The sequence below is a fragment of the Salvelinus alpinus genome, chromosome 9 (assembly GCF_045679555.1).
Source record: "Salvelinus alpinus chromosome 9, SLU_Salpinus.1, whole genome shotgun sequence".
Taxonomy (NCBI): Eukaryota; Metazoa; Chordata; class Actinopteri; order Salmoniformes; family Salmonidae; genus Salvelinus; species Salvelinus alpinus.
Genome location: NC_092094.1, coordinates 43195255 through 43207957, shown reverse-complemented (window position 1 = coordinate 43207957; position 12703 = coordinate 43195255).

Here is a 12703-nt window from a genome sequence, read left to right as displayed (position 1 = left end):
GGGAAGGAGAGGCCCAGGGTCCACCCTGTATATGTAAGGGAAGGGGAAAGGGGGATACCTAGTCAGTTGTACAACTGAATGCCTTCAACTGAAATGTGTCTTCTGCATTTAACCCAGAGAGGTGCGGGGGGCTGCCATAATCGACATCCACGTCTTCGGCGCCCGGGGAACAGTGGGTTAGCTGCCTTGCTCAGAACGACAGATTTTTACCTTGTCAGGTCGGGGATTCTGGCCCAACGCTGGTTACTGGCCCAACGCTCTAACCACTAGGCTACCGAGATGAGATGTTGTGCTGGTCATGTGACTCAGAGACTCAGTGCCTGTAGGACCCTGGTTATGAACCCTGTGGTTGGTTAGATATGTGGAAGTACAATCAGAAGAGTCAGGCCAACCTTGACTGTGACCCTGGGGCCACAGGGCCACCCATGGCCACCTACGAAGTCAGATTTATGTACCCATTCTGCCAGGAGAGAGGAATACCAGCAGGCTCAGCTCTGTTTACTAAGCCTGCGTAAGGGACCAATTGACACTCGGTTATGAACACTGTATTTGTCTCTGTTCCCATAGGGGCCATAAGTATCTCTATGACAACTCAGAGAGACTACTAATGCACTTATTATGTCTACCGACTATAACACACATGATGACTGAATTAACAATGGAGACCGATGCGGCGACTGATGTGCTTTTCTATTTAAAAAAAAGAAGAACATAATTAGAATCATTAACTAATCAGCGGCGGCCAAAAATATGGGTCTCTTTCATAGAGGCATTGACAAAATGCAAGTTTATGAGCTCATTGTTCTGTGTTTGTTTACCCCAGTAAAAATACTATTTTTTACTATCCTGAAAAAAATAAACACTTGTCGCTGTGTAGTTATTCAAGTGTGTGTGTTTTCTTATGGCACAGAGATTGGTGCCTGCTTGGTGCCTGCTTGCATGCCCTGCTTGCATATGCGTGTGCACAAGCTGGGGGTTGCAAGCATGTATGTGCAATGTTTGTAACGTAAAGATACTGCGTTGTGCCTGAAAGACCTTCAAAGGAGTTCCATGTTTGACAGGGGCGTGCAACTGACAAGCAGCCCTCAGATTAGAGCACTGTGTCAGACGGCCCTCACACCTGCACACAGGGCTCCTTTGAAGTCCCTAATTGTCTCCTGTGTTCCTCCCCAAACCTCACTGGGACGATCTCACCACCACACACACGGTTCACACGCAGAGTCACAGATGCAGGGAGCAAGGCCAGCTCTGGTTTCTCCTTTGTGCAGAATGAGAGAGGGAGAGGGAGACAGGGAAGGAAAGAGGGAAAGAGAAAGAGATAGAAAAACAAGAGGGAGAAACAGAGAGGGAGAAATAGAGAGGGAGAAACAGAGAGGGAGAAGGAGGACTCAGTATGGGTCCAGAGCTGGGTTCTAATGCACAGTGACCAAAAGCCTGAGGAGGAGACTGGGGAAACTCTAGGGAGAGAGGAGAGAGACTGGGGGAACCCCCTGCTGATTAGGAACAAGGGCAGAGGAGAGAAGTGCCAGAGCAGGTTAAATCAGCAGGGAGAACCCCAGTGCGTGTAGGAAGTGGTCATAATAAGTCATGTGATGGAAGGACCTCCGTGAGTGAAAAACAAGTGGGTTGTTGCGGTGCCGGGGCAGTGCAGGACCACATTGCCAGGGTTGCTAGGTTACGGTTAGAGAGCACATGTTGTCACATACACAGACCTTGTGATATCAGTCCTTTTCTGGTACCTCACTCCTTTTGAACAGAGCATGCAGAGTGCATAGAACAAAATAATGAAGAACCATAATGCTCTACTCTGTCGTATAGATACTAGCGCTAGTTAGCATTGGCTCGCGAAACTACTTCTAACTTTCTTCACACTGGACGCAGAGACATACAAAATGGTGTCCATGAGATCAACTGACTCTGGGGAAGTGTATAAAGGGCTTTATTGTCAAAATCCCTAACTATCCCTTTAAGAACATGGGATTTAAAGATACATTTACGAGAAATCGAACGGCTTTAATATGCTGTGTAGGCAAATCAGCAGTCTTGTCAGGCGATGTAACAGTTTAATAGGCTGGATCAGAAGTTCTTTATCTTAGAATGTAAATGAGCCACTCACTTGTTCAGAGAGAGGAGCAACAGAGGAGGGACAGGGGAGCAACAGGGGAGCAACAGAGGAGCGACAGGGGATAGGGCACAGTGTCAGAACCACAGAGGAGCCTCAGTGTGTCGGTATGAAGACTGTCTGGCTATATGAACGGCTTGGCAGACCACTGACAGACATTTCACGTCCTCAGTAAAGGGGGGCTTCCCAGGCTCTCTCTTGGTCTCGCTCTCCTTTTCTCTGTGTGTCTCTCTCTCCCTCCTTTCTTTCGCACTCTCTCTCCCTCTCTCTGTGTCTCGACTACAAGCACCAACATACTGTAACACACATGATTTGCCATATATGACCTGAAGACCATTCAGTTGTCTTGTTTTGATCGTGGCTTTACTACTCTCTTAATGCAAAGGGACTCGGAAGCACATTAGGAAAATTTTAAATTTTAACATTGTTATTTAGTTTTTTGTGTCCGTAAAAAGTGCTTTATTAGTGCGCTATCAAAGTTTATTGTCGATTTTGTATAATTCTATTACACTGTACACGCCCTTGAGTAACACAGGCCGTGTTCCTATCAGCAGAGCTTCACAGTGTGTTACTTGTTGTAGTAGTAAGGGGAAACATAGAGGGCAGTAGTGGCCTGCATAAATGCTACCTGTACTGCAACATTGGCTGACCAAAAAGAACAAGGCCTTTACATATTTAGATCAGCAGACCGATACAGAGAACAAAGAATGACATCGGAATAGTTGACCAGCTCAAAGCAGCCAAAGCTTTCTGACAGCTCGTGTAGTTACTCAGCCCTTTCTGTATGGCTGTGACTGTTGAGCATACGGTCTGACATGACCCCAAAGGACCATCTAGTCTGTTTTTGTGCAACACAACACTACCACTACCTGGGAAGGTAGCAGGGATAGGTTAACTCACTAGCCCAGGCCCATTCCTCTGCCCTGGATTGTGACATGTCCAGGGCAACATCTGGAACAGCTGTTTCGGTGGATGTGCTTCCTCCCCTACGCCACACACACACACACACACACACACACACACACACACACACACACACACACACACACACACACACACACACACACACACACACACACACACACACACACACACACACACACACACACACACACACACACACACATACGTTTTACTATCCTTGCGTGGATCAAACAATTGATTCCCATTCAAAACCCTGTTTTCCCTTAACCTAATCCTAACCTTAACCTAACCCTAATTGTAAACCTAACCCCTAAACCTAAAATAGTATTTTTCCTTGTGGGGACCTGCAAAATGTCCCCACTTGTCAGAATTGTCCATGTTTTACTATCCTTGTTAGGACTTCTGGTCCCCACAAGGATAGTAAAACCAAACACACACACACACACACACACACACACACACACACACACACACACACACACACACACACACACACACACACACACACACACACACACACACACACACACACACACACACACACACACACACACACACACACACACACACACACACACACAAAGAGCAGGTAGCCTAGGGGTTAAAACGTAACCGAAAGGTCGCTAGCTTGAACCAACAAGGTTAAAAATCTGTTGATGTGCAAGGCACTTAACCCTCATTTCTCCATGGTTGCCGTTGATAATGGCAGACACTGGCCGTGACCCCGCTCTCCGAGGTCGTCTCAGGGGAAGTTGGGATATGCAAGAAACACATGTCCAATTCATATATGCATATTAGTACACACCTGTGCGTGTGTGAAATAGGATAAATATAAGCACAAACACACACACACACACACCTCATCAGCATGATCCCAGGAATGATCTACCCGGCCCAAACCCATGCAATGCCAATGCAGTGTCTGCATTATGATGAATTTACAGTACATGACACTACAACATTCTATGGCAGCCATGTTAGATCCCCATTAACATTACATAGGGAATATTTAAACAAACTAAATTAGAACAATATTCAAAATTCTAAAAGTTGACCTAACCTAACAAAATTCTAAAAGTTGACCTAACTCTCTAAATATATGGCTCTGAGCCAGCCGGGTCTTGAATGGCAGCTCGCTGGTGTCTTTGCGGTCGAGCGGTCACCGACACTGCATGATTGCGGGAGGTTGGCCTCTCATATTTCCCCCAAAACCTCTGGCTCAGATCCCAAATTAGCTGTCCATTGAAGCGAGTCACCATGAAAAAAAGAACACACTCCCTCCCTGGCTGACACCCTCACTACTCCGAGGGCACAAACTAGCCATAGAGAAGGCTAGGCAAATCAGTTGAAAAAAACTTGAAACTGACACACGAGGCCTTTTAGTATTTATCTCATGTCAATCAGCCAAAAGGCCTAGAGCAACAAAATAAACAGCTACAGATAAGAAGTGATAAAACAATAGCTTCAGTTATACTCCTGCAAATGCTTTAGAAGGAAAGTTGCCCGTTCCCTTTGTTCCACCACAATATCCCACTGCCTGACGGTCATGCACCACAAGTGCATTGTGGTTTTCGGGGGTTGAGTTTATAACCGCCATTGTGAGGGACAGATTTGTTTGGGGTCCTTTTGTGGGGCTCCTGGTTAGTAGTTAGGAGGACCTGACAGGAAATAGACCTGACAGAAATTATACTGCACTCTAACTGCAGTTTTACTGCACTCTGACTGCAATCTTTGTTTTAAGGGTGATGGTCCCTGGCAGTGGAGCTTTTCTCCCCAGAGGGCGGGAGGGAAAGGAGCCTACATCAATCAATCAATTTTATAAAGCCCTTTTTACATCAGCCGATGTCACAAAGTGCTATACAGAAACCCAGCCTAAAACCCCAAACGTAAAACCCCAAGCAATGCAGATGTAGAAGCACGGTGGCTAGGAAAAACTCCCTAGAAAGGCAGGAACCTAGGAAGAAACCTAGAGAGGAACCCAGCTCTGAGGGGTGGCCAGTCCTCTTCTGGCTGTGCCGGGTGGAGATTATAACAGTACATGGCCAAGATGTTCAAACGTTCATAGATGACCAGTAGGGTCAAATAATAATAATCACAGTGGTTGTAGAGGGTGCAACAGGTCAGCACCTCAGAAGTACATGTCAGTTGGCTTTTCATAGCCGATCATTCAGAGTTAGAGACAGCAGGTGCGGTAAAGAGAGAGAGTCGAAACAGCAGGTCCGGGACAAGGTAACACGTCCAGTGAACAGGTCAGGGTTCCATAGCCGCAGGCAGAACAGTTGAAACTGGAGCAGCAGCACGACCAGGTGGACTGGGGACAGCAAGGAGTCATCAGGCCAGGTAGTCCTGAGGCAGGACTACGTGCCTCAGGACTACGTGGCCCTTTGATATCTCAACAGAGACCCTGTAATTCAGGGGCTCATCAATACTAATCATGATCACAGTCGCAATGGGAACCGGAATACATTTACCCTAACACAACAATCCCATTGATTCCCAAACAAATATGCACATGCACGTAGGCTAGTACACATGCACTCACACATACACTCGCCCATGCATGCACACACATGCACACACATGCGCACACACACACACACACACACACACACACACACACACACACACACACACACACACACACACACACACACACACACACACACACACACACACACACACACACACACACACACACACACACACACACACACACACACACACACACACACACACACACACACACACACACTTGCTTATGCACAAGGGGGAAACTCCAAAACCCAATTAGTAAGTTGCTGACTGTTTGGTTAAGCAGAGAAGAGACACAGAGAAAACATTTAGCTAGTTCCCTGAAGACTAGACCACACTGGTTGGGCGCCCATGCCCTGTTAGAGGTCAGGGGTCAAGTCTGTGATGTCTGAGTTGGTTTCTCCATCTCCCTGTTGCACAATGAGCCAGGAGAGTTGAAATGAGGTTCAGTATATAATGTGGTGAAGAAATACATTTTCAGGTTTTGAAATACATTTCCGGTTAGTCTAAACGACTAGCTAAAGCGTAAATTGCTTTTCATAATTTTTGTATCTTCCTCTTTTGTTGACATTACCCTTGCAGCAATTGTTCCTGCAGTTCACCATCCTTTTCATTGTCACCTCAGATGTAGCATTTTGAAAGGAGATGGTTACTTCTCTTTCCTTGAGTAAATATCCCTGGGAGAATTGGACTGCTTACCCTCCATTAGCTTATAGGGCTCTGACTGAGACTTCAAAGCAGCAGAATCCCCTCAGTCTTAGGAATATGATGGGCTTACAGACAAGAGGCACAAACTGTAAAACAATGTATCGTAAAATGGTTCCTCCTTACTTTCCCTTGAAAACTTGTCAGAACCTGTAAATGGATTTGGCTTAGCTAATGGTCTCTTTGAACACTTTAAAAATATAGGTAGAATGAATTGGTTGAATGTTATTACAGTTTTTTTTTGATTGCTTAAAAACGATTTTCAAAACAGGGCCCGTGTTTTCAAAACACTACACAACATTAGCACAACCACACACCCAATTAGCAAAACACTACAGATCCTTTGCAAAATTAAACACTCTTGTAAAAACTATACACTTCTTTTTAAAAACCACACTTTGTTACCATATGAAACATACACGTTTCACATTACTATACTCTGTTTGCACGAGTTACACTCTGCTGTGATAAACCTAAAACCCTTTAAGCACTTCTACTTCCCTATGATTAGAGTAGGCTACTATCAACAAAGTACAAATATATTGAAGAGGCGCAGCAGCGCCTCTTCAACCTCAGGAGGCTGAAGAAATTCGGCTTGTCACCAAAAGCACTCACAAACTTCTACAGATGCACAATCGAGAGCATCCTGTCGGGCTGTATCACCGCCTGGTACGGCAACTGCTCCGCCCACAACCGTAAGGCTCTCCAGAGGGTAGTGAGGTCTGCAGAACGCATCACCAGGGGCAAACTACCTGCCCTCCAGGACACCTACACCACCCGATGTCACAGGAAGGCCATAAAGATCATCAAGGACAACAACCACCCAAGCCACTGCCTGTTCACCCCGCTATCATCCAGAAGGCGAGGTCAGTACAGGTGCATCAAAGCAGGGACCGAGAGACTGAAAAACAGCTTCTATCTCAAGGCCATCAGACTGTTAAACAGCCACCACTAACATTTAGCGGCCGCTGCCAACATACTGACCCAACTCCAGCCACTTTAAAAATGGGAATTGATGGAAATTATGTAAAAATGTACCACTAGCCACTTTAAGCAATGCCACTTAATACAATGTTTACATACCCTACATTACCCATCTCATATGTATATATACTGTACTCTATATCATCTACTGCATCTTGCCATCTTTATGCAATACATGTACCACTAGCCACTTTAAACTATGCCACTTTATGTTTACATACCCTATAGTACTCATCTCATATGTATATACCGTACTCTATACCATCTACTGCATCTGCCATGCCGTTCTGTACCACCACTCATTCATATATCTTTATGTACATATTCTTTATCCCTTTACACTTGTGTGTGTGTGTAAGGTAGTAGTGTGGAATTGTTAGGTTAGATTACTGTTGGTTATTACTGCATTGTCGGAACTAGAAGCACAAGCATTTCGCTACACTCGCATTAACATCTGCTAACCATGTGTATGTGACTAATAAAATTTGATTTGATTTGATTTGATTTGATTTGATTTGAAATATAATGTAAATTCACCAAACACTACACAAGACCAATGTTGCAGACTGAAGAAACTCATTTATTTCTCAACACGCCCAAAATGTTGACATGGAGATTCATAATACTGTAACCAAACGTCACTTTACGTATTGTAAGTTCAATTTATTTTTATTTTTTATAACTAGACATTGTCTCTTCGCCTAGCTGGATCTGGCCAGAGAATTTCATCAACATCGCAGGCAATGTTGTCATTAGCAAGACACCTTGGAAAGAAACGTCTTGAATGACGAATCCATCCTTGCATTGCTGCTACCTCCATCTGGTCACAGGCCTCCTCCATGGCTTGGATGAGGGGTACTTCAGCCTGGAGACGGAGATCATATACCTTCCACCGCCATTCCACCGCCAAAACTCTTCTATAGGGTTGAGGAATGGAGAGTATGGTGGAAGATATAGGACGGTGAAATGTGGATGTTGCTGAAACCAGTTCTGAACCAGAGCAGAGCGGTGGAAAGACACATTGTCCCAGACAACAATGTATTGCATATGATCGATTTGATTTGCTGCTGTTATGTTGTGCAATTGGTCCAAGAATGTAAGTATGAGTGCTGTGTTGTAAGGGCCCATATGGGCATGGCGGTGGAGGACCCCATTCTGTGTAATGGCTGCACAGTGTTATATTACCCCCACGTTGCCCTGGGACATTGACTATAGCCCTGTGGCCAATGATGTTTCTTCCCCTCCTTCGTGTTCTCGTCAGGTTGAACCCAGCCTCATCTACGTAAATGAACTCATGCTGGATCTCCTCTCCATCCATTCGTAAAACTCTCTGAAAAACAGTGTCAGGCAAAATTGTGTAGTTCGGTGTAGATCTAGTATACATATTACAGTACAGTAAAAGATTATGAGACAGTATGCAAGATCACACTGCTAAAGTGAATACATACCTCTGCATAATCATGCCGCAGTCGTTTCACCCTTTCGGAATTGCGCTCGAAAGGCACTCGATAAATTTGCTTCATTTGAATATGTTTTTTTTTAGGATGCGTGCCAGTGTTGATGTTGAGACCTGATGGATATCGTTGAAAATGGCGTGGGTATTGACAATGTTAGCTTGGAGCTGCTTGAGTGTTATAGCATTGTTGGCCAAAACCATGTTTACTATCTCCCTCTCTTGCTGTTCTGTGAACATAGGAGGCCTTCCCCCTTGTCGTCCCTGACCCTCAATCCTATGTAGAAAAAAAACAGTATACAATAGTACAGTAATTTCACAGGAAAAGGTAACAGAAGTGCTGATAGTGCATAGAATACGGTACTGTAAGCAGTTACTGAAACCGTGCAGATGTTTTTGATATGATGATATTTTTACAATACCTATTTTCCAGTCGAAATGTTCTCATCACACTTGCCATTGTATATCGGCTTAGATTTGTCTGTACTCGCAATCCAGCCTCCATCAGCGTCAGGCCGTGGTTGACAACGTGGTCAACCAGTGTTGCGCGGATCTCATTTGTCAGATTCGGTCCTCTTTGAGCACCTTCTTGTCTTCCTCTTCCTCTTCCTCCCCTTCCTCCTCCTCCTCGTCCTCCTCGTTCTCCTCCTCGTCCTCCTCGTCCTCCTCGTTGTCCTCCTCCTCCTCCTCCTCGTCTTACTCTTTCTCTGACTCTTTCCATTGTGCTTGAAGACCGATGAACTCACCTGCTGCTTTTTATAGTGCTTATACACCTGATTGGTGTGTCTACAATTAAGCAAACGAGTGTTTGCACACCTGATGACTGTGTTGAACCAATTGGTTGGACGGTGTGGTAATTTGACAGTCAGTGCTTTGGTATTGCAAGGACGTGACTTCATGATAGATTTTTGTGTGTAATGTATGTTAAGTGTGTTTAGTGTTTTGCAAATCACTGTGTGTAGAGTTTTGCAACAAGTGTGAGGTTGACAATGTGCTTATAGTTGTGCAAATATGGGCTGATGTTTTGCTTCTTGAGTGTACGGTTTTGCTAATAGTGTACTACTTTTAATTTTAGTGTGTAAGCAATCCAAAAGAACTGTAATGCGTTCATGCAAGAGTTTTGCCCATGGATATCCTATTTCTAAACAATAATTCCAATTATCCATTACTGAGTTTCCTGAAGAAAAATTGTTTCACATAAAATATTGTGTTGAAACATCATAGAGTTTATAGAGTTCGGCATTTCTCTGTCAAATGGTCCTGTCTCGTGTATTGTTCAGGTTTAAAAGATACTTGACACAGATGTAGAGAAGTGCACTGAACTAATGTCAAACTCATGTAGAGCAACATAAATCACATGATTTACATTTTCTCAAGATTTTTTTGGGGCAAATCCAAAAGATGTCATAGGACTACAGCCATGCAGGCCTGAAACTCTAGGCCAACATGTGGCATGACTTTCTATGTACCATCAAGGATATTACGCTTAGCCGTGTCCGAGTGTTTATGAAGATATACAGTGGGTATCATACGTTTTCACCCCCCTTGGATTTCTTTTTTTTGCGTACAATGTGGGGTTTAAATAGATTTAATCATTATTTTTTTGTCATTGATATATATATATATATATATATATATACACTACTGTTCAAAAGTTTGGGGTCACTTAGAAATGTCCTTGTTTTTGAAAGAAAAGCATATTTTTTGTCCATTAAAATAACATCAAATTGATTGTAGCTGGAAACGGCAGCATCCTGGAGTCGCCTCTTCACTGTTGACGTTGAGACTGGTGTTTTATCTGTAAGGGTTGTGGCAAATCCAACACAACATATCACTGAGTAACTACCTCTTTATTTTCAAGCATGGTGACGGCTGCATCGTATTATGGTTATGCTTGACATCAGCAAAGAGTGTGGAGTTTTTCAGTATAAAAAGTAATGGGATGGATCTAAGCACAGGCAAAATCCTAGAGGAAAACCTGCTTCAGTCTGCTTTACACCAGACACTGGAAGAGGAATTCACCTTTCAGCAGGACAATAAGATGATGTGGTTGTGGTTGTCGATTAAGACAGCCCCCCCCGGCACCTCTCTGATTCAGAGGGGTTGGGTTAAATGCAGAAGACACATTTCAGTTGAATGCAATCCATTGTACAACTGACTAGGTACCCCCTTTCCCTTCCCTTCCTAACCTACAACACAAGGCCAAATCCACATTGAAGTTACCAAGAAGACAGTGAATGTTTCTGAGTGGCCAAGTTAAAATTTGGACTTAAAAATCTATGGCAATACTTGAACATCGCTGTCTAGGCATGATCCCCAACACCTTGACAGAACTTGAAGAAAAGAATAATGGGCAAATATTGCACAATCCAGGTGTGCAAAACTCTTAGAGACTCACCCAATAAGACTCACAGCTGTAATCGCTGCCAAAGGTGCTTCTAACATGTATTGACTGCGGTTGAATCTTCCCTTGTTTTAAGGCACACCCTGGGTGTTGGACTGGAACGTGCTTGATTGCTTTGCGCCTTTATTTTTGGACTGTTATCCTGCGGCTTTGTACACTTCTTCTGCCCATTTGATCCGTTCTATAAAGCTGTAGTATACTGTTCCTCTTATACTTCAGAGAAATAACCAAAACCCAAGAGTTTACAGGCAAGATGTTTTAAAATAGCATAGTGTGCTGCTAATTTATCTGTGTGGATCCTTTTAACTTCAATCACCGTCGTTGGCATGGAAAGATGATTGAGAAGTAGATCAAAAGCACAGATAGCGGTGGTCCCAGAAGTGTCAGCCAGCCCTGTACACAGGCAGCACTGCAATGGGACTGCTGGGAAACGTGCCTGTGTTCAGGAGATTATAGGCCTCAGATTATCATTACTACTGTAGCTGAATGGGAATCAAATCCTCCTCTAACCTGGCCAATCTGTAGATGTGTTAGGAGAAAACCTCTGGGAGGACTAAATGTAGGTTAAAGTTGTGAATGTCTTCAGAAAATCCTATTCAACACACACTCTTTTCATACTAGGTAGCGACTACTCTCTCCAAAGTCAAAACAAAACGAAATCTATTGATAAAACAGAGAGCAGAATTTGCCATCCATTAAGTTAAGTCAACCATTACTATAAGCTTCACAGTAATGATCAATTCGCGTACAGTATATTGCAACTATACTATCAGAACCCAGATTAATCAGCCAAAGATTCTCCCGTTTCTATAAAGAATTGTACACCTCTGATTGTAAATCCACACCAGGGCAGACTGAGTCCTTTTTAAAAGATAGAATAACTCCTCTTCTCTCAACTGAGAAAGCCGGCTTGCTAGGAGCCCAAATCTCTCTCCATGAACTCAAAAGGGAACTGAACTCCCTTTTTCCACATTTTGTTACGTTACAGCCTTATTCTAAAATTGATTTTTTTTAAATCCTCATCAATCTACACACAATACCTCATAATGACAAAGCAAAAAATGTTTTTTAGACATTTTTACAACAAAATAAATAAATACAGAAATACCTTATTTACATGGGTATTCAGACCCTTTGCTATGAGACTCGAAATTGAGCTCAGGTGAATCTTGTTTCCATTGATCATCCTTGAGATGTTTCTGCAACTTGAATGGAGTCCAACTGTGGTAAATTTAATTGATTGGACATGATTGTAAAAGGCACATACATACCTGTCTATATAACGTCCCACAGTTGACAGTGCATGTCAGAGCAAAAACCAGGCCATAAAGTCGAAGAAATTGTCCGTAGAGCTCCGAGACAGGATTGTGTCGAGGCACAGATCTTGGGAAGGGTACCAAAAAATGTCTGGAGCATTGAATGTCCTCCATAATTCTTAAATGGAAGAAGTTTGGAAACACCAAGATTCTTCCTAGAGCTGGCCAAACTGAGCAATAATGGCCTTGTTCAGGGAGGTGACCAAAACTGGATGGTCACTTTGACAGAGCTCCAGAGCTCCTCTGTGGAGATGGAAGAACCT